Genomic DNA, 23,332 nt, shown 5'->3' with positions numbered 1-23,332 from the left:
AAGAGTGTAAGGGAATAAAACAGTAGAGAAATGAAAATGAGAAAGGCTCTGCCTGCTGAAGTCAGGTTAGAGATAATTCAAGTGGGGAAGAGTAGCCGAGAAATGAATTTTACAATCCACAGGGGGTCAGCAAAGTTGTTTAAAGATGTGCTATGTCAGTAGTCCACAGAAAGCTGTGTTAAATTACACAAACACATAATTAAAGCTAAACATTCAGCATGGTAAGGCTGCACCACCCTGAGCCAGATGGTAGTTGATTCTGACTACACCTTGGGCGCTGAGGACCTAATTAGTCTTTTCAAGAAAGTGTGCAGGTGTCAGTCAGCTCTGGAGTTAGTGCTGAGCAGGACAGGCTAATGGAGATTCTGGGATATTTGAAATTGATGAGGCCTGAGGCAAGTTTCAAATACTATTTGCAGAAGTTTAGGAATTCAGTGGATATGCAAGGATTGGTTAGGGCTTTTCTCAATGTCTACATGTACTAAATGTTCATCTTTTTTCCTTTATTTTTAAAAAAGATTTTATTTATTTGAAAGACAGAGAGCAGGGACAGAGGGAGAGGGAAAAGCAGATCCCCTACTGAGCAGGGAGCACAATGCAGTGCTGATCCCAGTCCTGGGGTCAAGATTTGAGCCAAAGGCAGATGCTTAACCAACTGAGCCACCCATAAATGTTCAACTTTTAAATTCATCTCAGATCACTAGGCACTGTAAGGATTAGTTTAAAAGAGGACTGTTTTGTAGACTTGAAGCAATAGGATACTCAACAACTAATCAAACGTCATCGCTTATTTTAATATTACTATTCTATCAATTCAATAAGGAATGCTAGTCTGTGACAACGTGTTACCTGAATGGAAGCAGAGACCACATAATTGCTGAGAAACAGTAAAATAACACAAACTCCATTAGATCAACTTCTAACATTAGTGTTCATAAATGCTTGGCTAGCAAGTTGAAAATACAGATCTCCAGGATTGTCCTTGATGATTCTGATTCAGTAAGTTTGGGGGTGTGACCTGAGATTCTGCAGTTTTAACAAATATCAAAAGAAGGTCCATGGACTATCCATTGAGAATCACACACAAGCCAAGTGTTCCTTGAAGGTAAGGATGACTCTTTATTTTTTATAATTGCTTTAGGACCTGATGTGATCATGCTTGACAATTGTTAATGATCATTTGTTGAGTGAATAAATTCCTTGCAGTACTCTTACATTTCATGATTTTGTCTCATGACAATTTATTCTCCCTTAATATCATAGTATTTTCAGGATCTACAGTGTTTGCCTAGAAGTTCTACATTTAAACTCTTTATCTTAAACAACAGAATCATGTTTCATAGTTGGGATTAGTGTGCATTCGTTTATTCTATATTCACAAAATATTCCCTGAGCTCACACTATATGACAGGGACCATTCTAAACAATTGAGACCTATCTGTGAAATGGACAAAGATCTCTCCCTCATGGAGCTTATATTCTAGAAGTACATATGTATCCTACTTCTAACACTGAGGTTTTAAAATTATTTTCTGGGAATATAATTATGTGTTGTAAGTTCTTCACACCAAAGAGTTTCTTATATAGAGTCTTGAATTAAGTAAAAAATTCATTTTGGCAACTTCCAAAGCTCACTGAGGAGAAGAAAGATTGGTTTAAAGCACCAGGGAGTTTTATTTTTGCACATAAATATTTATGTGTGTAAAGGGGCGTGTGGTTAATTATAAGTGACAGGAGGAGAATGACAGATGCTTAGATCCTCTGTCCCCACGGAGAGACAGACCTTGCTTGTTGGAGGGTAGTGGCACATCGTGTGGTCTGTGTACTGAATCACTGATTTAAATATTGCAGCAGCTGGAGTGCAAAGTATATCAGCAAATACTACAGGAGGAGGAGCATGTGTGTCCTGAATACCAAGTAAGAATGGACGAGGTTTGCACAGTCACATTGAGCAAGGCTGGAGAGGGCCTTTTTCTTTTTATATTTAAGTTTCAAAGGAGAGCTGGAGAAGGGTAACTAACTGGACAGTCCAGGGGACACGGGGAGGTAAAGAAGTAGAGGGCTTGGTGGGCCTTCCTAAATCTAAATTTCTATTCCTGAAAGAGAGAGAGGGATTCTCATTCTGCCAGGGAGAATCTATTCAGAGAATTCATCTCCATAATGAAAGCACTAAACCCAACAAGTATAGTCCCTATTTCAGTGCTCATGGGGAAGATAAGGAGGAACTAGTTTTCCTTTGCAGCTTTCATTTTAGTGCCTCTACTTTGGGTCTAATATGAAGTTCAGCATCCATTTCTCAATTTTCCTTTAATAAATAATATTTATAAATACAGACTACACCCTACCTTAACTGGTATTTTCCTCATTTACAGATTAGAATTTGAGGCGTAGAGAGTGTAAATGATGTTACGCAAGATCGCTCACTTAGTAAGTAGCAGAATGATGACTCAATCCAGGTCTCTTGTTACGAAATCTGTGTCTACCATCACGCTGCTTCTTATTACTCTTATTGGTGGTGATTGTTGTCTCTCTCTTCCCATTTAAAATTCCCCAAGTTAGAACTGACAGGAAAGCTGGGGGAGTGAGGTGTTGTGGGTGGGAGGTGAAGAAAACGGTTAACACTGATGGATAGAACTTCTCTACTTACAGATAATGTGTTGAAAAGAAGTAGGAAAAAAATAAAGAGCAGTTTTAGAAGTATGAATTCAAACAGTAAATGAGCAGATACATTTCATACTTGAAAAACTGAAATAGCTAAAAATGTTAACTCCTTTTCTCAATATTCTAAATATCTACGCTATTGCCTATACTGGTTTCACATCATCTGGGAAACTTGGGAAAGACAACTTGCCTCAAAGTATCCCCCCAAAATTCTGATCATCGCAAGAACAGCCACCTCAGTCTCAACCTGAAAATGTCAATGATGGTCATCAGAAATTATGGCCATGGTTATTTAATATGCCAATTCCTTGTGAGTCTGAGTCACAGCCCACCATCCACGTTGACGCCAGTGAGCTTTGTAGTGTTCGTGTGGAAACAGCAGGGAACAGTGAGCTGGAATCCATTCTGCCTCATGCCTCATCAACCAGATGGTTGGCTGTATCAAAGCCAGTAATGCTGATGTCAGAGGCGAGAGAACACAGCTGGATTTTCAGGTTCAAGGGGAAAGAGGGAATCTATAATGCTAAAAGTTTGGGAGGAAATTGCCTTTGGACTAGTGGATTGAGCCAACTAGAAGTGATGGAGAGTTTTTAATGTTAAGGCCTGCAGCAACATTTCTGTGTAATTGCTTTTTGGGCCGTGGTAGGATTTGAATCCTTTTTATCTCACACCTGCTAACAGACCTAGTGGTGCCAGTCGGCTAGTTATTGTGCACTGGATCCAGAAGAGATTTTAGCACTGACACAGACTCCTACCAACTCCTATACCTTATTATTCCTGGGATGTCTGGTGACTAGCTTGAAACCAAAAAGTGCAAGGATGGAAAATATCTCAGAAGACCAGCTCCTGGGAACTTGTTGATAAAGACTTAACTTTTACAAATAAATCAGTATAATTTTGTGCCTTGTCTAGGATGTGAAAAAGGTGACACATGCTTTGTTTTCTGGTATGGTAATACAAGAGTTAGCAGGAAACCTAACTGCAGGCTCATGGGGCAGAGGAGAGATAGGTCTCTTGCCCTTCCAGGCCTTACACAATATAGGAAACTTGGAGAAAGGGCCTCTGTCTTTATTTTATTATATTGCTGCTAGGATGTTCTAGCTGCTAGGATGACTCCAAGCCAGTCTGGTCCATTTGAATATGAATATTCCATTGCACCAAACTCGGTCATGGTTCCAAAAGGCCATGGTACTGGCATCCTCATGTTGTCACATCATGGGCCATCCATGTTGACCACTGATGGCAGTGAGGTCCAAATCTTCTATTTAAACCTGAAACACACAATGTTTCCCTTTCTTTTCCCCAAATTCCCCCTCTACAGTAATCCTTCTCTTTCACCAGAGTTCAGGCCATTAATCCCTATTTTCCAAACACTGGCTTTCTCCTAAACAAAGATCTAGGCTTGAGGTTGGAGGTGTGAGTGGGGAGTTACTTTCAGGGTCTCTTCTGAAACACAAGGAAGCTACTAAAATAATTCACACAGAACAAGGGATGTTGATCACAGGGACATGGTTATTCTTCTTGGAAGGGAGATAGGATGAGGAAAATTTCACTTGTATTCTATGTATTCTCCTACTTCAGCAAGTACAAGGTAACATTAATGTCTCAATGAATCATCCTGCCACAGACGAGTAGGTGACTTGTAGGTTACTGGGGTTCAGTGAAGACTTGTGGGATATGAACACACTATCTATGATTGAATCAAGTTTGGGAGTGTAGGACCAGGGAATGACTGAGCAATGATTTGCAGATGAATGTTTGATCCAGGAAGATTTGTGTAATTCTTCACTGGGCCAATAATCATGGCATTTGGTGTCAGGAGAGCAACATACCCAGGGAGAGAGAGTTAGTCTTAAATGCACAGGAACAATAAATAATATTTCTATTGTCAGGAGTCCCCACATATGTGTGCATAAAATGCTTAACCAGTAACCTTTCTGTGATGCTAGAAACAAAACAAAACAAAACAAAACAAAACAAAAAAAACCCAGTTTCTCTCACAGTTGCTACAGCATGGAGGTGCTGTGGATTTTAAACTACAGGAATTAACCCATGTAAATGACTTCTGGGTAGCAGGAAAGATTTTTTTTTTTTTTCAAAAAGCACTCAGCCCAGAAGTTGCTCTTTTCTTGCCAACATTCTGGGTGATTTATACAACTGTTCTCACTGAAGAGTGCAGAGGGAAGGAATTTTGCACCAGAATGTAATTGTGGGATTGGAGACAAGAGATATCCCCTGAAGTTGTAATGATTGCACTGAAGCAGAGTGAAAAGATCAGTTGAGCTAAGACAAGTATATTTTTTAAAGCTGTAACAGTAAACTGATGAGAGAGAGTTAGTTAACACCTCAGCTACCTAGTTCTTATTACTATCTATTATTTATAAATAACAATCACTATATGCCTGCTGAGTTTATATTAAAATAAAATTTAAAAAATAGTGCACATGTACTAAACAGTTACAGTTTTGCTCAGCACCTAAGCTAGATTGCAAAATTGTCCATGAGTTTGTCTCTTCTCTGTATCCACTCCTCTGATGATGCCTTCCTACACTGACTCTGGATTAGGCCCTATGGTTTATATTAGTAAATGGGAAAAATAGGAAATGTGACCAAAGGAGAGACTTGGAAAGTGCTGGAGTGATGAAATGTGCAGGGTTGCTACTCTTAGAACCCTGAACAGTCATGTGAACAAGGCCTGGCTACCATTTTGGAAGAGAAGGGACATATGGTCCACTGACCCCCATCATTGGAGCCAACAATGAGCTGAACCCGAGAGGAGCCCAGACAAAATTGTTACCTACCAAATTGTGAGCTAAATAAATTGTTTTCTTGTTTTAAGCCATGAAATTTTAGAGTATTTTGTTATGCAATTTGATATATAACAATAGATAATGTCTATGACTTTCACACATAAGGCTCACTTAATGTTCACCAAAACCCCATGAAATAAGGTAATATTATCACTTTCCTATCACAGACAGGGAAGCAGAAGCAAAGAGGGGAATAAGTATACAAACCAGTCTCCTACGGCTTGTAGATGACAGTGCAGAGATTGAAGCAAACTGCTTCCATTGTCCATGCACTCAACTGCAAAGCATTGAGATGCCTAAATTATAACCATTACCGCTATTTCTGCTTCTGTACCTTCGCTTGCTAACCCATGAGGAAATGGAAAAATACCAGCAGACTTTCTATAGACACTCTGTAACCACACATCCCCCTCCCAGAATTGGACCTGACAGAATGGCTGCTCCCGGGCCCCCCATCCGGCTCTGGGCCAAGAGATAACAGCCATCTGACACCAGAGAAACCCGCACCCAGAATTGGATGTAACAGAATGACTGCTCCCGGACCCCCCATCTGGCTCTGGGTGGAGAGATAACAACCATCTGGTGACCCGCGGCTTGACAGGAAGACCCCGGTCAATCCTGGGGTGACACATACCCTAGCGGTACCAACTCGGCAGTTTGAAGAATGACCCTTTGTTTGAAGAGCCCTTTGCCCTAACCAATAATCTGTTCCCAGCCTTTTCCCGCTCTGTAGTGCGCCAGTCATATTATAGAGTTCCTTTTTGATTTTCCCGTGGTATGTGGCGATTTGTTACAAGATACTATGATGGCTAAGTCCCTGCCTCCCCAAAAATAGTGTATAAAAAGTGTGATCCTGAGCTCGGGGACTGTTAGCGACACCGGCAACGAATGCGCGGAGTCCGGGTTCGAACTCGTAATAAACAACCCTTGCTGTTTGGCTTTGACTCTAGACTCTGGTGGTCGTCTTTGGGGGTGTCTCAAAATTTGGGCACAACAGCATGATCAAACATTAGCTTATGTCTTAGCTAATCATTTATTAAACTAACAAAATGAAACACCTGTTTTCAAAAAGCAGTTCGATTATTTTTAATTAATCCTTTCATTTGTCTCCAAAATGTCTCACATTAAGAACTCTTCAGGGAACTTGTGACTATGATGGAATAACAAGGACCATATTCACCCACCTTCTTTAATCAACTATAAAACTGGGCAAAATAGACAAATCAATGGGATTCAGACAATTCAGACAACAGCGCAGGACAATGATTCCTGAGATGCAGGAAGCCAATGAGGTGAGCCCTACAGTCATAATGGCTTATTATCTAGAGAGTTTCCAGATGGTAGTATAAGAAAAGGGACCCCCGGACAGAGACTGGCGATCAGGCTGAGTTGAGGAGAATTTGAAATTTAAGAGGACCTAGGTGGATAGAATTTTCAGAGAAATTTAAGGGCCAGATGTGAGTTTCAAAGATAGAGATCTTTGTATATCTGTAGTCTTCAGTCTTTGGGTAAGTAATTATGTCTGCTTATGCATGTGAGAAAATTGCCTGAGGTCACGGAAAGAACCCTGGAAAGTAGGTAGATTTCACAGGGCTGGGAATTGTTGGTGTTCTCACTAGCTGGCCAAATTAACATGATTAAACAGTGCCCTGAATCTATACTAACAAAGCTTTAAGAGCAAACTTTGAGGTGATTAAACTTATTATAAGCAATTTAACTATCCCAGAACAAAATTTAGCAATAGTTAAAGGAATTCTACAAAATCTAGTATCTGATAGCGCACAGATCAAAATGTCTCACATCCAACAAAAATTAGCAAGCATCCAAAGAAACAAGAAAATATCATCCACAATTAGGAGAAAGATCAATAGAAACTCATCTAGAAATGACAGACATGATGGAATTATCTGAGAATGACCTTAAAAAACCCCATCTTCATATGTTTGAGAAAGAGGAAGAAAGCATAAAAATGATGAAGAGAGAAGGAAAGATATAACATCTTTGTTGAATTTCTTTTTTTTTTAAAGATTTTATTTATTTATTTGACAGAGAGAGATCACAAGTAGATAGAGAGGCAGGCAGAGAGAGAGAGAGAGGGAAGCAGGCTCCCTGCTGAGCAGAGAGTCCGATGCGGGCCTCGATCCCAGGACCCTGAGATCATGACCTGAGCCGAAGGCAGCGGCTTAACCCACTGAGCCACCCAGGCGGCCTCTTTGTTGAATTTCTAAAAAAAAATACAGTTATCAGAAGTAAAAACTACATTGAATGGAATTAATGGTTAGTTACAACTCTGCAGAAAAGAAAAACGATCAATGAATTTAACAAAACCACAGTACAAACTATCTAAAATGAAACAGAGAGAGAAAAAAAGGAATGAGTAAATCACTGCTTTGTAGGACACTATCAAATAGTCTAATGTACATGTAACAGGAGCCCCAAAAGGAAAAAACAAGGAGAGACAGTAAAAAAAAAAATTTCCAAATGTGATGAACACTATAAGCCCACAGATCTAGAAAGTTCAACGTACCTCAAATAGAAGAAACAGAAGAAAACTCACACAAGACGTAGTGCAACTAAATTGCTGAAATGCGGTGATGAAGACAAAAATCTTATAGCAGCTAGAGATAAAAGACATAGGATATAAAGAGAGATAAAGAGAGAAGGGATGATAGACATCTTTTTAAAAACCAGGAAAGTCAGAAGACAATGGACTAATGTCTTTTTGGTATGGAAAAGAAAAAAATAATCTAACTAAGGATTTCATAACCAGCAAAAATATTTTTTAAAAGAAAAGACATATTCATAAAACATAAAAACAAAAGCAGAACAAAGTTATCACCAGCAGCCTATATGCAAGAAATGTAAAAGGAAACTCTTCAAACAGAAGGAAAATGAGACTAGATGGGAATTTGGATCTACAGAGAGGGATGAGAAGAACTAGAAATGGCAAGTATAGGAGCAGATATAAAAAACTTGTCATTAAAAAATAAAAAAAGATGATTATTTAAAAATAATAACTGTATTTTGAGATTAATAACATATGCAGAAATAAGCTATAGCAGCATAGCACAATGGATAGAAGGGGAGAAATTGAAGCATTATTGTGGTAAGATTCTCACAATATACATGAAGTGGTATAATATATGAAACTAGATTATGGTAAGTTGCATAAACATGTTTTAAATCTGAGAATAAAATGTTCAGGCTTTGGCCATGGTGAAAAGTAGCCACCAGAAGTGCCTTTAAAACTCTGTGATTGGGGCGCCTGGATGGCTCAGTGGGTTGGGTCTCTGCCATTGGCTCAGGTCTTGATCTCAGGGTCCTAGGATTGGGCCCCACATCAGGCTCTCTGCTCAGCAGGGAGCCTGCTTCCCTCTCTCTCTGCCTGCCTCCTGCCTACTTGTGATCTCTGTCTGTCAAATAAATTAATTAATTAAAAATAAAATTAAAAATAAAATAAAACTCTGTGATCAACAACAGATAACTCACCTTAGTGAAGGTGCTTTTGCCAGTTAACAAATCAGTGTCAGCCCTTCACTACAGAAGTGAATCAATCCAGAACACACTCACTTACATAAACAGGCCACTGAGTGCCAACCAATCAACAGTAACTTCACCTGGGTCCTCACAGTTTCACTTTTACCTCTCAAAGTCCACCAATTCCTGAATTTCACATTTCCCGAAACTAAATACAGAATCAGTAATCTGCTCTGTTCTGGAATACTGTGGTCAGCAAAGCTCTGCCTTTCTATTGCCTTTTTTATTTTGGTGTTAAGTGATGGTTGACTAAGAGAACAGAGGCAAAAGAAATGTAGATAAAATTAAATTTCCTTACAACTTGTAGCCCATTGATAAATACCTGAGACAAGCAGAGTCTGACATTCCTCAAGGAACTTATAACTGCCTTGATGTTAATGTTTTGCTAGAGGCAGATAGCAACCTTAGCTTGACAATAGCCAGACCAAAACCCCTCCCCCCAGGATTTTGTAAGTCTTCCTTAACATATGAAAAACCCTGTAGAAACTTCCTTTATCTCTAACCCACCAACATAAAAGTATATAATGAATCATCCCTCACAATCCCAGTACAGCTCCCTCTGCCCAGTGGTCCTGTCCCTGTGCTTTAATAAAAACACCTTTTAGCACCAAAAACGCTCAAGAATTCTTTCTTGACCAGCCTACATCACATCAGTAGTCTTCTCCTCCCTTGACAAACCCCAGAGAAATGTGCAAAACAAAGAAGTTCAGCTAATAAGCCAAAAGTGAAGATAAAAATGGAATCATAAAATGTATTCAATTATTCCAAAAGAAGACAGGAAAAGAGAAAAAAAAAACTGATGGAACAAACAGAAAACAAATAGCAATATTTGTTTTCTACCATATCGATTCAATGGTAGATATCTACCATTCTAGATGATAGATATTGATATCTACCATATCGATATGGTAGATATAAAGCCAACCACATCAAAAATCACATGAAATGTAAAAAGTAAACAATTCAACTAAAAGGCAGGGATCATTAAAAATCAAGTGCCAATTTTATGTTGTCTATAAGAAACCCACTTTAATATACAGATAAATTAAAAATGAAAGGGTACATAAAGATGTACCATGCAAATGCTAATTTAAAGAAAGCCAGAGTGATTATATTAATATCAGATAAAGTAAATTTCAGAACAAGGAATATTGCCATGTTATGTGGAGAACAAAAGCAAAAAGAAATGTAGATAAAATATAATTTCTTTTTAACCTGTAGCACGATGACAAATACTTGAGGTAGGGAGAGTATGAATCCTCCTGGAACTCCCAGTTGTTTTTCTTTTTATCTGTTTCTTCTTTAAAAATTTTATTAGCATATAATGTATTATTTGTTTCAGGGGTACAGATCTCTGAATCCTCAGTCTTCCACAATTCATGGCACTCACCATAGCACATACCCTCCCCAATGTCCATAACCCAGCCACCCTATCCTCTTCCCCCTCCTCCTGCAACCCTCTGTTTGTTTCCTGAGTTTAAGAGTCTCTTACAATTTGTCTCCCTCCCTGGTCCCATCTTGTTTCATTTTTTTCCCCTCCCTTCCCCCCACAATCCTCTGCCGTGCCTCTCAAATTCCTCATATCAGAGAGATCATATGATAATTGTCTTTCTCCGATTGACTTATTTTGCTTAGCATTAAACCCTCAAGTTCCATCCATATCATTGCAAATGGCAAGATTTCATTTTTTTGATGGCTTCAAAGTATTCAATTGTTTATATATACCACATCTTCTTTATCAATTCATCTGTTAATGGACATCTAGGACATCTAGGACATCCTTGGATCACTACATTTATATCTTTAGGGTAAATACCCAGTAGTGCAATTGCTGGGTCACAGGGTAGCTCTGTATTCAAATTTTTGAGGAACCTTCACACTGTTTTACAGAGTGGCTGCACCAGCTTGCATTCCCACCAACAGTGTAGGAGGGTTCCCCTTTCTCTACATCTTCGCCAACACCTGTTGTTTCCTGACTTGGTAATGATTGGTGTGAGGTGGTATCTCACTGTGGTTTTGATTTGTATTTCTCTGATGCCAAGTAATGTGGAGCACTTTTTCGTGTGTCTGTTGGCCATTTTTATGTCTTTGAAGAAATGACTGTTCATGTCTTCTGCCCATTTCTTGATTGGATTATTGTTCTTTGGGTGTTGAGTTTGACAAGTTCTTTATAGATTTGGATACTAGCCCTTTATATAATATGTCATTTGCATATATTTTCTCCCATTCTGTCTGTTGTCTTTTGCTTTTGTTTATTGTTTCCTTTGCTGTGCAAAAGTCTTTTATCTTGATGAAGTCCTAATAGTTCATTTTGCCCTTGCTTCCCTTGCCTTTGGTGATGTTTCTAGGAATAAGTTGCTGTGGTTGAGGTCAAAGAGGTTGCTGCCTGTGTTCTCAAGGATTTTGATGGATTCCTGTCTCACTTTGAGGTCTTTCATCCATTTTGAGTCTGTTTTTGTGTGTGGTATAAAGAAGTGGTCCGGTTTCATTCTTCTGCATGTGGCTGTCCAATTTTCCCAATACCATTTGTTGAAGAGGCTGTCTTTTTTCCATTGGGCATCCTTTCCTGCTTTGTCAAAGATTAGTTGACTATAGAGTTGAGGGTCCATTTCTGGGCTCTCTATTCTGTTCCATTGATCTATGTGTCAGTTTTTGTGCCGGTGCCATACTGTTTTGATGATGAGAGCTTTGTGATAGAGCTTGAAGTCTGGAATTGTGATGCCACCAACTTTGGTTGTCTTTTTCAACATTCCTCTGGCTATTCAGGGTCTTTTCTGGTTCCATATAAATTTTAGGATTATTTGTTTCTTTGAAAAAAATGGATGGTATTTTGATAGAGATTGCATTTTAATGTGAGATTGCTTTAGGTAGAATAGACATTTTCATAATATTTGTTCTTCCAACCCATGAGGACAGAACGTTTCTCCATTTCTTTGTGTCTTCCTCAATTTCTTTCATGAGTACTTTATAGTTTTCTGAGTACAGATTCTTTGTCTCTGTGGTTAGGTCTATTCCTAGGTATCTTATGGTTTTGGGTGCAGTTGTAAATAGGATCGACTCCTTAATTTCTCTTTCTTCTGTCTTGCTATTGTATAGAAGTGCCACTGATTTCTGTAAATTGGTTTGATATCCTGACACTTTACTGAATTTCTGTATGAGTTCTAGCAGTTTTGGAGTGGAGTATTTTGAGTTTCCACATCAAGAATCATATCATCTGCAAAGAATGAGAGTTTGACTTCTTTGCTGATTCGGATCCCTTTTATTTCTTTTTTGTCTGATTGCTGAGGCTATGACTTCTAGTACTATGTTGAATAGCAGTGGTATTGATAGTGGGCAGCCCTGCCATGTTCCTGAACTTAGGGGAAAAGCTCTCAATTTTTCCCCATTGAGAATGATATTCACTGTGGATTTTTCATAGATGGCTTTGATGATATTGAGATATGTACCTTCTATGCTTACTCTGATGAAGAATTTTGATCCAGAAAATATACTGTACTTTGTCAAATGCTTTTTCAACATCTATTGAGAGTATCGTATGGTTCTTGTTCTTTCTTTTATTAATGTATTGTATCACAATGATTCATTTGCGGATGTTGAACCAGCCTTGCAGTTGTGGGATAAATCCTACTTGGTCGTGGTGAATAATCCTTTTAATGTACTATTGGATTCTATTTGCTAGTATTTTGGTGAGAATTTTCGCATCTGTGTTCATCAAGGATATTGGTCTGCAATTCTCTTTTTTTGATGGGATCTTTGTCTGGTTTTAGGATCAGGGTAATGCTGGCCTCATAAAATGAGTCTGGAAGTTTTCTTTCCATTTCTATGTTTTTGGAACAGTTTCAGGAGGATAGGTATTAATTCTTCTTTAAATGTTTGGTAGAATTCCCCTGGGAAGCCATCTGGCCCCAGGCTCTTGTTTATTGGGAGATTTTTGATGACTAATTAAATCTCCTTACTAGTTATGGGTCTGTTCAGGTTTTCTATTTCTTCCTGGTTCAGTTGTGGTAGTTTCTATGTCTCTAGGAATACAACCATTTCTTCCATATTGTCAAACTTGCTGGTGTATAGTTGCTCATAATATGTTCTTATAATTGTATTTCTTTGGTGTTGGTTGTGATCTCTCCTCTTTCATTCATGACTTAATTAATTTGGGTCCTTTCTCTTTTCTTTTTGATAAGTCTGGGTAGGAGTTTATCAATCTTATTAATTCTTTCAAAGAACAAGCTCCTAGTTTCATTGATTTGTTCTACTATTCTTTTGATTTCTGTTTCATTGATTTCTGCTCTGATCTTTATTATTTCTCTTCTCTTGCTTGGTTTAGGCTTTTTTTTTTTTTTTCCTGTTCTTTATCCAGCTCCTTTAGGTGCAGGGTTAGTTTGTATACTTGAGATCTTTATTGTTTATTGAGGAAGGTTTTTGTTGCTATATACTTTCCTCTCAGGACCACCTTTGCTGTGTCCCAAAGCTTTTGAACAGTTATGTTTTCATTTTAATTTGCTTCCATGAAGTTTTTAAATTCTTCTTTAATTTCCTGGTTGACCCATTCATTCTTTAGTAGGATGCTCTTTAGCCTCCATGTATTTGAGTTCTTTCGAACTTTCTTCTTGTGGTTGATTTCTAGTTTCAAAGCATTGTGGTCTGAAAATATGCAGGTAACGATCTCAAGCTTTTGGTATTGGTTGAGACCTAATTTATGACCCAGGATGTGATCTATTCTGGAGAATGTTCCATGTACACTAGAGAAGAATGTGTATTCTGTTGTTTTGGAATCAAATGTTCTGAATATATTTGTGATGTCCATCTGGTCCAGTGTGTCATTTAAAGCATTTTTTTTTGGTCAATTTTTTATTTAGATGATCTGTCCATTTTAGTGAGGGTGGTGTTAAAGTTTCCTACTCTTATTGTACTATCGTCAATATGTTTCTTTGATTTTGTTATTAATTGGCTTATATAATTGGCTGCTCCCATGTTAGAGATGTAGATATTTAAAATGGTTAGATCTTCTTGTTGGACATACACTTTAAGTATGATATAGTGTCCTTCCTCATCTCTTATATAGTCTTTGACTTAAAATCTAATTTATCTGATATAAGGATTGTCACCCCAGCTTTCTTTTGATGTCCACCAACATGGTAAATTGTTTCCATCCCCTCACTTTACATCTGGAGGTATCTTTGGGTCTAAAATGAGTTTCTTGCAGACAGCATATCAGTGGTTCTTGGTTGTGTGTGTTTTTTTAAAAAATCCATTCTGATACCCTGTGTCTTGTGATTGGAGCATTTAGCCCATTTACATTCAGGGGAACCATTGAAATATATGAATTTAGTGCCATTGTATTGCCTGTAATGTGACTGTTACTGTATATTGTCTCTGTTCCTTTCTGGTCTGTTACTTTTAGGCTCTCTCTTTGCTTAGAGGACTCCTTTCAATGTTTCCTGTAGGGCTAGTTTGGTGTTTGCAAACTCTTTTAGTTTTTGTTTGTCCTGGAAGTTTTTATCTCTCCTTCTATTTTAAATGACAGCCTAGTTGGATATAGTATTCTTGGCTGCATATTTTTCTCATTTAGTGTTCTGAATATATCATGCCAGTCCTTTCTGTCCTACCAGGTCCCTGTGGATAGGTCTTCTGCCAACCTAATATTTCTACCATTGTATGTAACAGACCTCTTGTCCTGAGCTGCTTTCAGGATTTTCTTTTTGTCACTGAGACTTGCAAGTTTTACCATTAGATGACAGGGTGTGGACCTATTTTTATTGATTTTGAGGGGGATTCTCTGTGCCTCCTGGATTTTTATGTTTATTCCCTTTGCCAAATTAGAGAAATTCTCTGCTATAATTTTCTTCAATATATCTTCTGCCCCTCTTTCTCTTTCTTCTTCTTCTGGGATCCCAATTATTCTAATATTTTTTCATCTTATGGTATCACTTATTTCTCAAATTCTCCCTTCAAGGTCCAGTAGTTGTTTATCTCTCTTTTTCTCATCTTCTTTATTCTATCATTTGGTCTTCTATATCACAAATTCTCTCTTCTGCCTCATTTATCCTACCAGTAAGAACCTCCATTTTTTATTGCACCTCATTAATAACTTTTTTGATTTCAGCTTGGACAGATTTTAGTTCTTTTATTTCTCCATAAGGGAATTCTCTAGTATCTTTCATGCTTTTTTTGAGCACTTGATAATCACCATTCTGGGGTTACCTTAATCACCATTCAAGTTCTTACGTCTTACTAAAGTCCGTATTGATTAAGTCCCTAGTCATTGTTACTGCCTCTTGTTCTTTTTTTTTTTTTTTTTGAGGTGAGTTTTTCCACCTTGCATTTTATCCAGATAACAATAGATGAATGAGAGAACAAAATACCAAAAGTGTAGCAATGACCACAGAAAAATATACACTAACCATATTGGAAGAGACCCAAAACCAGGAGGGAGAAGAAAGGAGAAAAAGAAAGAAAAAAAATGGGCTGATGAATAGAACAGACACTTGTGAATAGAACACACACTTGATTTGGGGTGTATTTTGGTCTGATAGAATAAAGTGCCTCCCAAAATTTCAAAGAAAGGGAAACATATATATATATACACAGAAATAAGGGAAACAGGATGAAGGGATGGAATACGACTGTAAAGATGAAAATTTAAAAAGGTTCTAAAAAAGTAATCGATAAGATAGGAAGCTGGTTGGAAAAAAAAAAAAGAGGAAAGAATGTGATCAGGCTGGATATTAGAACAATGCCATGTGCTAGATTTAGGGTATATTTTGACCTGTTAGAATAATCTGTATCCTAAAATTTTAAAGAAAGAAAACCTGTAAGTATACAAAAAATAATGTTAAATACAATGAAGGGATAGAATTTGACTGTAACAATGAAAATTTAAAAAAATTTTAAAAAGGTATTGATAAGATAAAATAGTTTAAAAAGGTTAAAATCGGAATGAGGAAAAATTTAAAAAATAGAATAACAAGAAAATTTAAAAACTTAACTTTGAAAAACTAAAGATCATGGGGGAAAAAGCCATGAATTCTATTTGTTGCTTTCCCTTTGCTCTGGAGTTCTGCAGTTTTCATTGATCTGTAAACTTGGTCTTGGCTGGATGTTATTGCTGATTTTCTGAGGGAGGAGCCTGTTTCACTAATTCTCAAATGTCTTTGCCCAAGGCAGAATTGCACCACCCTTGCCAGGGGCCAGGCTAAGTAATCTGCTCAGGTTCCCTTTTGGGAGCTTTTGTTCTCTGAATGCTTTTTCTGTAGAGCTCTGGAGGAGGAGAATGAAAATGGTAGTCTCCCAGTCCGGCCCCAGAGGAGCTGAGAGCCCAGGACCCCACTCCTCAGTGCTCCCTCAGAGAAGACCAGTCAGTCCCTCCCATCTCCCTGGTCTCTGGTCGCACTCCTTGGTCACTCGACCTGTGACCCAGCATTTCTATTTCTGGCACACAGCCCTGTTTGGAGTCTCCAAACCTAGTTGATTCTTGCTGTAAGCTCCTGTGCCACTTCTCCTGGAGGAAGAAGTATGGGGGTCACCCCGGATCTGCCAATTGTGGCATCCCTGCTCAAAAAGCAGTGCCCGATTGTGCCTCGAAATATGGATTAAGGTAACCCTGAGCTGAGAGCTCACTTTTGGCTTTGGCTTTGCAGCAGGCTTCCCAGCTCCAATACCTGGGAGCTCTGCCACACTCAGGCACTCCTGGTCTTTTTGTGACCCCACAGGTCCTGAGACCATATTGTCTCAGAGAGGGCTCCACCCCCACTTAGCTTCTGGAGCGACATCCCTCAGTGGAGCAGACTTCTAAAGTTCCAATTTTGTGTTCCTCTACTCTACCACTTTGCTGGGAGTCCCCCCGGCCCCCACCCTGCTACCATCTGTCCTCCCGTATATCACATTAGATTCACTTCTCTGCATGTCCTAACTTCCAGTAAGTGGTCGTTTTTCTGTTCCTAGAATTGCTGCTATTCTTCTCTTCGAAGTCCTGTTGAGTTTGTAGGTGTTCAGAATGGTTTGATAACTATCCAGCTGAACCCCTGGTACTGGCTGATACTCAGGTCTCCTGCTCCTCTGCCATCTTGCTCCTCCCCTTTCTCCATGAACTCCCAATCTTAGTGTTAATGCCTTGATAGAAGGAAAAACCAACCTTAGCTTGACAATAGCCAGGCCTCCAGGATCCTGTAAATCTTCTTTAGCATATGAAAATCCTTTGAGAAACTTCCTTTTCCTTTACCTTCCCCAATTCCAAAGTATATAATCCATTGCTCCTCGCAATCCAAGGGAAGCTCTTTTGTGCACAGGTCCTGGTCCATGCTATACTAAAAACACATTTCTGCACAGAAGACATCTCAAAAATTTTTTCTTGGCTATTAGCTCATGGATCCAAATTTCAAACCACATCACCATGGATAATGAAAAATGGATCAATTTATCAAGAGAAAGTACTTTCTAGGAAGAGAAAGTATTTTCTAGGGGCATCTGAGTTAATGCCCCACTCAATTTTGGCTCAGGACATGATCTCAGGGTTGTGAGACTGGGCTCTGGGCTTAGCAGGGAGTCTGCTTAAGATTCCTTCTCCCTCTCCTTTTCTCTCTGCTCTTTCTCTCTCTCAAGTCCCGGGGATGACTTATATTTCTGAAGATTGGTGTTCTTAAGTATATAGTATGTCCTTATTAGTTTGAGTTGAAAATTGCCTCTCTGGTATTTAAACACTAAACTCACCCACTTGTGTCTAATGTGCTTATTTTAACTGAGATTATAGGAGAGATCTTTGACTCTATTTTGAAAATGCTTACACTGTGACTAGAGACCTGTGTATAGAACAGGAGTTTTGTATAAAGTAAAAAAGGAAGGTGTGGGGGCACCTGGGTAACTCAGTCATTTAAGCATCTGCCTTTGGCTCAGGTCATGATCCTAGGGTCCTGGGATCAAGTTCTGCATCAGGTTCCCTGCTCAGCAGGTGTCTGCCTCTCCCTCTGCCTCTATGCCTCACCCCTGCTTGTGCTCCCTCTCTCTCATGTTCTCTCTCTCAAACAAATAAATAGAATATTAAAAAAAAAAAAGAAAGATGTATTTCACATATCATCAGGGATAATTCTGGATTTAGCACAATCAGATTGTTTAATGGTCTGTTAAGACCTTAGCCACAAACTTCAAATACTTTGCCTAAATTTTCCTTATTCACTTTTTTCAGTCTTTAGACATAATTTTTGGGGTATTTATTTATTGTAATAAAATATATGTACTGTAAAGTCTACAATTTCAACCATTTAAAAATGTATAAAGCAGTGGCATTAATTATATTCACAATGTTGTGCAACCATCATTATTATTTATTTCCAAACTTTCTTATCACCCCAATCAGAAACTCTGTGATCATTAAGCAATAATTCCTCATTTACCCTCCCTGCAAACCCTGGTTACTTCCAAACTACTTTTTGTTTCCATGAATTGCTTTTTCTGAATATTTCATACCCATGGAATCATACAATATTTATCCTTTTTTCTCTGGCTTATTTCTCTTAGCATCATGGCCTCAGGGTTTATCTATGTTGTAGCATGTATCAGAATTTCATTCCTTTTAAAAAAACTATTTATTATTTTCATAGAGAGAGAGTGGAGTGGGGGATGAAGGAGAGGGAGAGAGAGTCTCACAAGCAGACTTTGGGGCCTTGATCTCACAATCCTGAGATCATAAGCTGAGCCAAAACCAAGAGTTGAACACTCAATCAACTCTGCCATTCAGGTGTCCCAGAACTTAATTCCTTTTCAGGCTAAATAATACTTCATGGTATGTTTATAACCTGTCTCATTTATTCATCTCTTGAATTGTGAATAATACTATAAAGAACACCAGTATACGAGTATTTGTTTGAGTCCCTACAGATATGGTTTGAAATGGTGATGTTCAGAGCCAACAGCCAAGAAAGAGTTCTTGGGATGTCTTTGGTTCAAAAAGGTGTTTTATTTTTTAATTAGTTTTTAAATTTTTTTATAAACACATAATGTATTATTAGCCCCAGGGTTACAGGTCTGTGAATCACCAGGTTTGCACACTTCCCAGCACTCACCATAGCACATACCATCCTCAATGTCCATAACCCCACCACCCTCTCCCAACCCCCCTCCACCCGCAACCCTCAGTTTGTTTTGTGAGATTAAGAATCTCTTATGGTTTGTCTCCCGCCTGATCCCATCGTGTTTCATCTATTCCTTTCCTACCTCCAAACCCCACGTTGCATCTCCACTTCCTCATATCAGGGAGATGATATGACAGTTGTCTTTCTCCAATTGACTGATTTTGCTAAGCATAATACCCTTTTAGTTCCATCCACAGTGTTGTAAATGACAAGATTTCATTTCTTTTGGTGGCTGCATAGTATTCCATTGTATATATATATACCACATCTTCTTTAACCATTCATCTGTTGATGGACATCTAGGTTCTTTCATAGTTTGGCTACTGTGGACATTGCTGCTATAAACATTTGGGTGCATATGCCCCTTTGGATTACTACGTTTGTATCTTTAGGGTAAATACCCAGTAGTGCAATTGCTGGGTCATAGGGTAGCTCTATATTCAACTTTTTGAGGAACCTCCATGCTGTTTTCCAGAGTGGTTGCACCAGCTTGCATTCCCACCAACAGTGTAGGAGGGTTCCCCTTTCTTCACATCCTCACCAGCATCTGTCATTTCCTGACTTGTTAATTTTAGCCATTCTGACTGGTGTGAGGTGATATCTCATTGTGGTTTTGATTTGTATTTCCCTGATGCCGAGTGATGTTGAGCTTTTATTCATGTGTCTGTTGGCCATCTAGATGTCTTCTTTACGGAAATGTCTGCTCATGTCCTCTGCCCATTTCTTGATTGGATTATTTGCTCTTTGGGTGTTGAGTTTGAGAAGTTCTTCATAGATTTGGGATACTAGCCCCTTATCTCTTATGTCGTTTGCAAATATCTTCTCCCATTCTGTCAGTTGTCTTTTGGTTTTATTAACTGTTTCCTTTGATGTGCAAAAGCTTTTGATCTTGATGAAGTCCCAATAGTTTATTTTTGCCCTTGTTTCCCTTGCCTTTGGCAGTGTTCCTAGGAATAAGTTGCTGCAATGGAGGTCGAAGAGGTTGTTGCCTGTATTCTCCTCAAGGATTTTGATGGATTCCTTTCTCACATTGTGGCCCTTCATCCATTTTGAGTCTATTTTCATGTGTGGTGTAAGGAAATGGTCCAGTTTCATTCTTTTGCATGGGGCTGTCCAATTTTCCCAACACCATTTGTTGAAGAGGCTGTCTTTTTTCCATTGGGCATTCTTTGCTGCTTTTTGTCAAAGATTAGTTGACCATAGAGTTGAGGGTCTGTTTCTGGGCTCTCTATTCTGTTCCATTGATCTATGTGTCTGTTTTTGTGCCGGTACATACTGTCTTGATGATGACAGCTTTGTAATAAAGGTTGAAGTCTGGAACCGTGATGCCACCAACTTTGACTTCCTTTTTCAATGTTCCTTTGGATATTTGAGGTCTTTTCTGGTTCCATATAATTTTAGAATTATTTGTTCCATTTCTTTGGAAAAAAAAAAAAAGGATGGTATTTTGATAGGGATTGCATTAAATGTGTAGATTGCTTTAGGTAGCATAGACATTTTCACCGTATTTGTTCTTCCAATCCATGAGGACAGAACGTTTTTTCATTTCTTTGTGTCTTCCTCAATTTCTTTCATGAGTACTTTATAGTTTTCTGAGTATAGATTCTTTGCCTCTTTGGTTAGGTTTATTTCTAGGTATCTTATGGTTTTGGGTGCAATTGTAAATGGGATTGACTCCTTAATTTCTCTTTCTTCTGTCTTGTTGTTGGTGTAAAGAAATGCAACTGATTTCTGTGCATTGATTTTATATCCTGACACTTTACTGAATTTCTGTACAAGTTCTAGCAGTTTTGGAGTGGAGTCTTCTGGGTTTTCCACATATAGTATCATATTGTCTGCAAAGAGCGATAGTTTGACTTCTTCTTTGCTGATTTGGATGCCTTTAATTTCTTTTTGTTGTCTGATTACTGACACTAGGACTTCTAGTACTATGTTGAATAGCAGTGGTAATAATGGATATCCCTGCTGTGTTCCTGACCTTAGCAGAAAAACTCTTAAGTTTTTCTCCATTGAGAATGATATTTACAGTGGGTTTTTCGTAGATGGCTTTGATAATATTGAGGTATGTGCCCTCTATCCCTACACTTTGAAGAGTTTTGATCAGAAAGGGATTCTGTACTTTATCAAATGCTTTTTCAGCATCTATTGAGAGTATCATATGGTTCTTGTTCTTTCTTTTATTAATTTATTGTGTCACATTGATTGATTTGTGGACGTTGAGCCAAACTTGCAGCCCTGGAATAAATCTCACTTGGTCGTGGTGAATAATCCTTTTAATGTACTGTTGGATCCTATTGACTAGTAATTTGGTGAGAATTTTCACATCTGTGTTCATCAAAGATATTGGTCTGTAATTCTCTTTTTTGATGGGATCCTTGTCAGGTTTTGGGATCAAGGTGATGCTGGCCTCATAAAATGAGTTTGGAAGTTTCCCTTCCATTTCTATGTTTTTGGAACAGTTTCAGGAGAATAGGAATTAATTCTTCTTTAAATGTTTGGTAGAATTCCCCTGGGAAGCTGTCTGGCCCTGGGTTTTTGTTTGGAGATTTTTGATGACTGTTTCAATCTCCTTACTCGTTATGGGTCTGTTCAGGTTTTGTATTTCTTCCTGGTTCAGTTGTGGTAGTTTCTATGTCTCTAGGAATGCATCCATTTCTTCCAGATTGTCAAATTTGTTGGTGTAGAGTTGCACATAGTATGTTCTTATAATTGTTTGTATTTCTTTGGTGTTGGCTGTGATCTCTCCTTTTTCATTCATGATTTTATTTATTTGGGTCCTTTCTCTTTTCTTTTTGATAAGTCTGGCCAGATGTTTATCTTATTAAATCAAAAAGGTGTTTTTATTATAGCACAGGGACAGGACCTATGAGCATAAAGAGCTGCATTATAAGTGTGAGGAGTGAATGCTTATATAAGATTTTCTATCCTATGGAGGGGACTGTGATGTTAGGGCTCCAGGACATGGAGTCTATAGGTTTCTGGAAGTTTGGCTACTGATAAGACTGCTTTTTCTTGTAAACCATTAAGATGGCTGCAACCTGATGGAGACTCATGTCCTGACATGACTGTGGTCTCTATAAGTTAACCATTTTTTCTGCATTTCCTTAGTTTTAGGGCAGCCTGGAGTGACTGAGGAGTGTCACACAGATCCCACCTAGGGATGAGGGAGTGGTTTGCAGGCTGTTTGCTTGTGCTTTACCCTCAGCTTGCCTTATGTTCCCTCATCACCTACTTTCAATTCCTTTGGGTACCTACCTAGGAGTAGGATTGCTGGATCATATAGTAACAGGATGATTTTTTAAAACAATGCACAGCCAGTATGGAAGAATTAAAATACATAGATAAGCCTGAAGAAAGAAACAAAATCTGCCCATTGGTACCCAAATTGTTTGTCCAATCTTGTTCTGTGTTTCTTACTGGCATAGCATAATGTTTTTAAATATGCACCGGGTACATGTGGTGCCTGGAAGTAGTCTAGAATTTCTCTTTAGGCTTCATTCTTTAGCTACATGCTCAAAATGAGATGGCTACTTTTCTGAGCAGGAAAGAATTAGAAGGAAAACATGGCTAATAACTCCAGAGTAGGGTGAACAGCTCCTGGTTTGCCCAGGACTTTGCAGTATTAGCACTAAACATCCCACATTCCGAGAAATCCTTCATTCCCAGGTAAAGCGGGAAAGTTAGTCACCCTGCTTCAGTCTACCAACAACCTATAGTCTTTTACACTAAGACATTTTTGTTGTTGTTGTTGTTAAGCATAGTAATTAGAAAACCATGCTGGGTCTCAGTTTCCTCATTTATAAAAATGGATATAATATGTTCTATAAATGCTACATAAGTACTTTGGGGAAAATAATATATAGAAGATCTCTGGAAAAAACTTAGTGAAATGTCTATTGACAGCGGTGTTATTGCCATAGAAGGGTGTGTATGTGAAATCTAACAAAATATCATTTTTTACCAAAAATTTTAATAGTTTCTTTTCTAATCAAATTTTTCTTTTCATGCAGCCGATAATTAAGCAAACTTACTGATTTAATTTTGCTTCCTTTTTTTTACCTTTGTGGAGTCAACTGACTAAAACCTGGTTTGCAAGAAGAATTGCAAAGCAGGAACGTATTTCACAGGAATCTAATCAGTTGATTGGGAAAGGGTTGCCTTAGGCAAGGTACTGTGCTGAGCTCCCTGTAGGGAAAGAGCTGG

At 38.4% G+C, this 23,332-nt stretch overlaps 1 long non-coding RNA gene across 1 annotated transcript in view; it reads right to left on the bottom strand.

Moving 5' to 3' along the window:
* The window catches only part of LOC131998859 (uncharacterized), a 36,531-nt gene extending 27,536 nt beyond the window's left edge, over positions 1–8,995 (bottom strand). Inside the window, exon 1 of the long non-coding RNA XR_009398897.1 lies at positions 8,961–8,995. This is a non-coding gene — a long non-coding RNA (uncharacterized LOC131998859). The remainder of the gene's footprint in view (positions 1–8,960) is intronic.
* Between the last annotated feature and the right edge of the window lie 14,337 nt (positions 8,996–23,332).

The sequence above is a fragment of the Mustela nigripes genome, chromosome 13 (genome assembly GCF_022355385.1).
Source record: "Mustela nigripes isolate SB6536 chromosome 13, MUSNIG.SB6536, whole genome shotgun sequence".
NCBI lineage: Eukaryota > Metazoa > Chordata > Mammalia > Carnivora > Mustelidae > Mustela > Mustela nigripes.
Note: the sequence above shows the minus strand (reverse complement) of the source record. Positions and strands in the feature narration are given on the sequence as shown.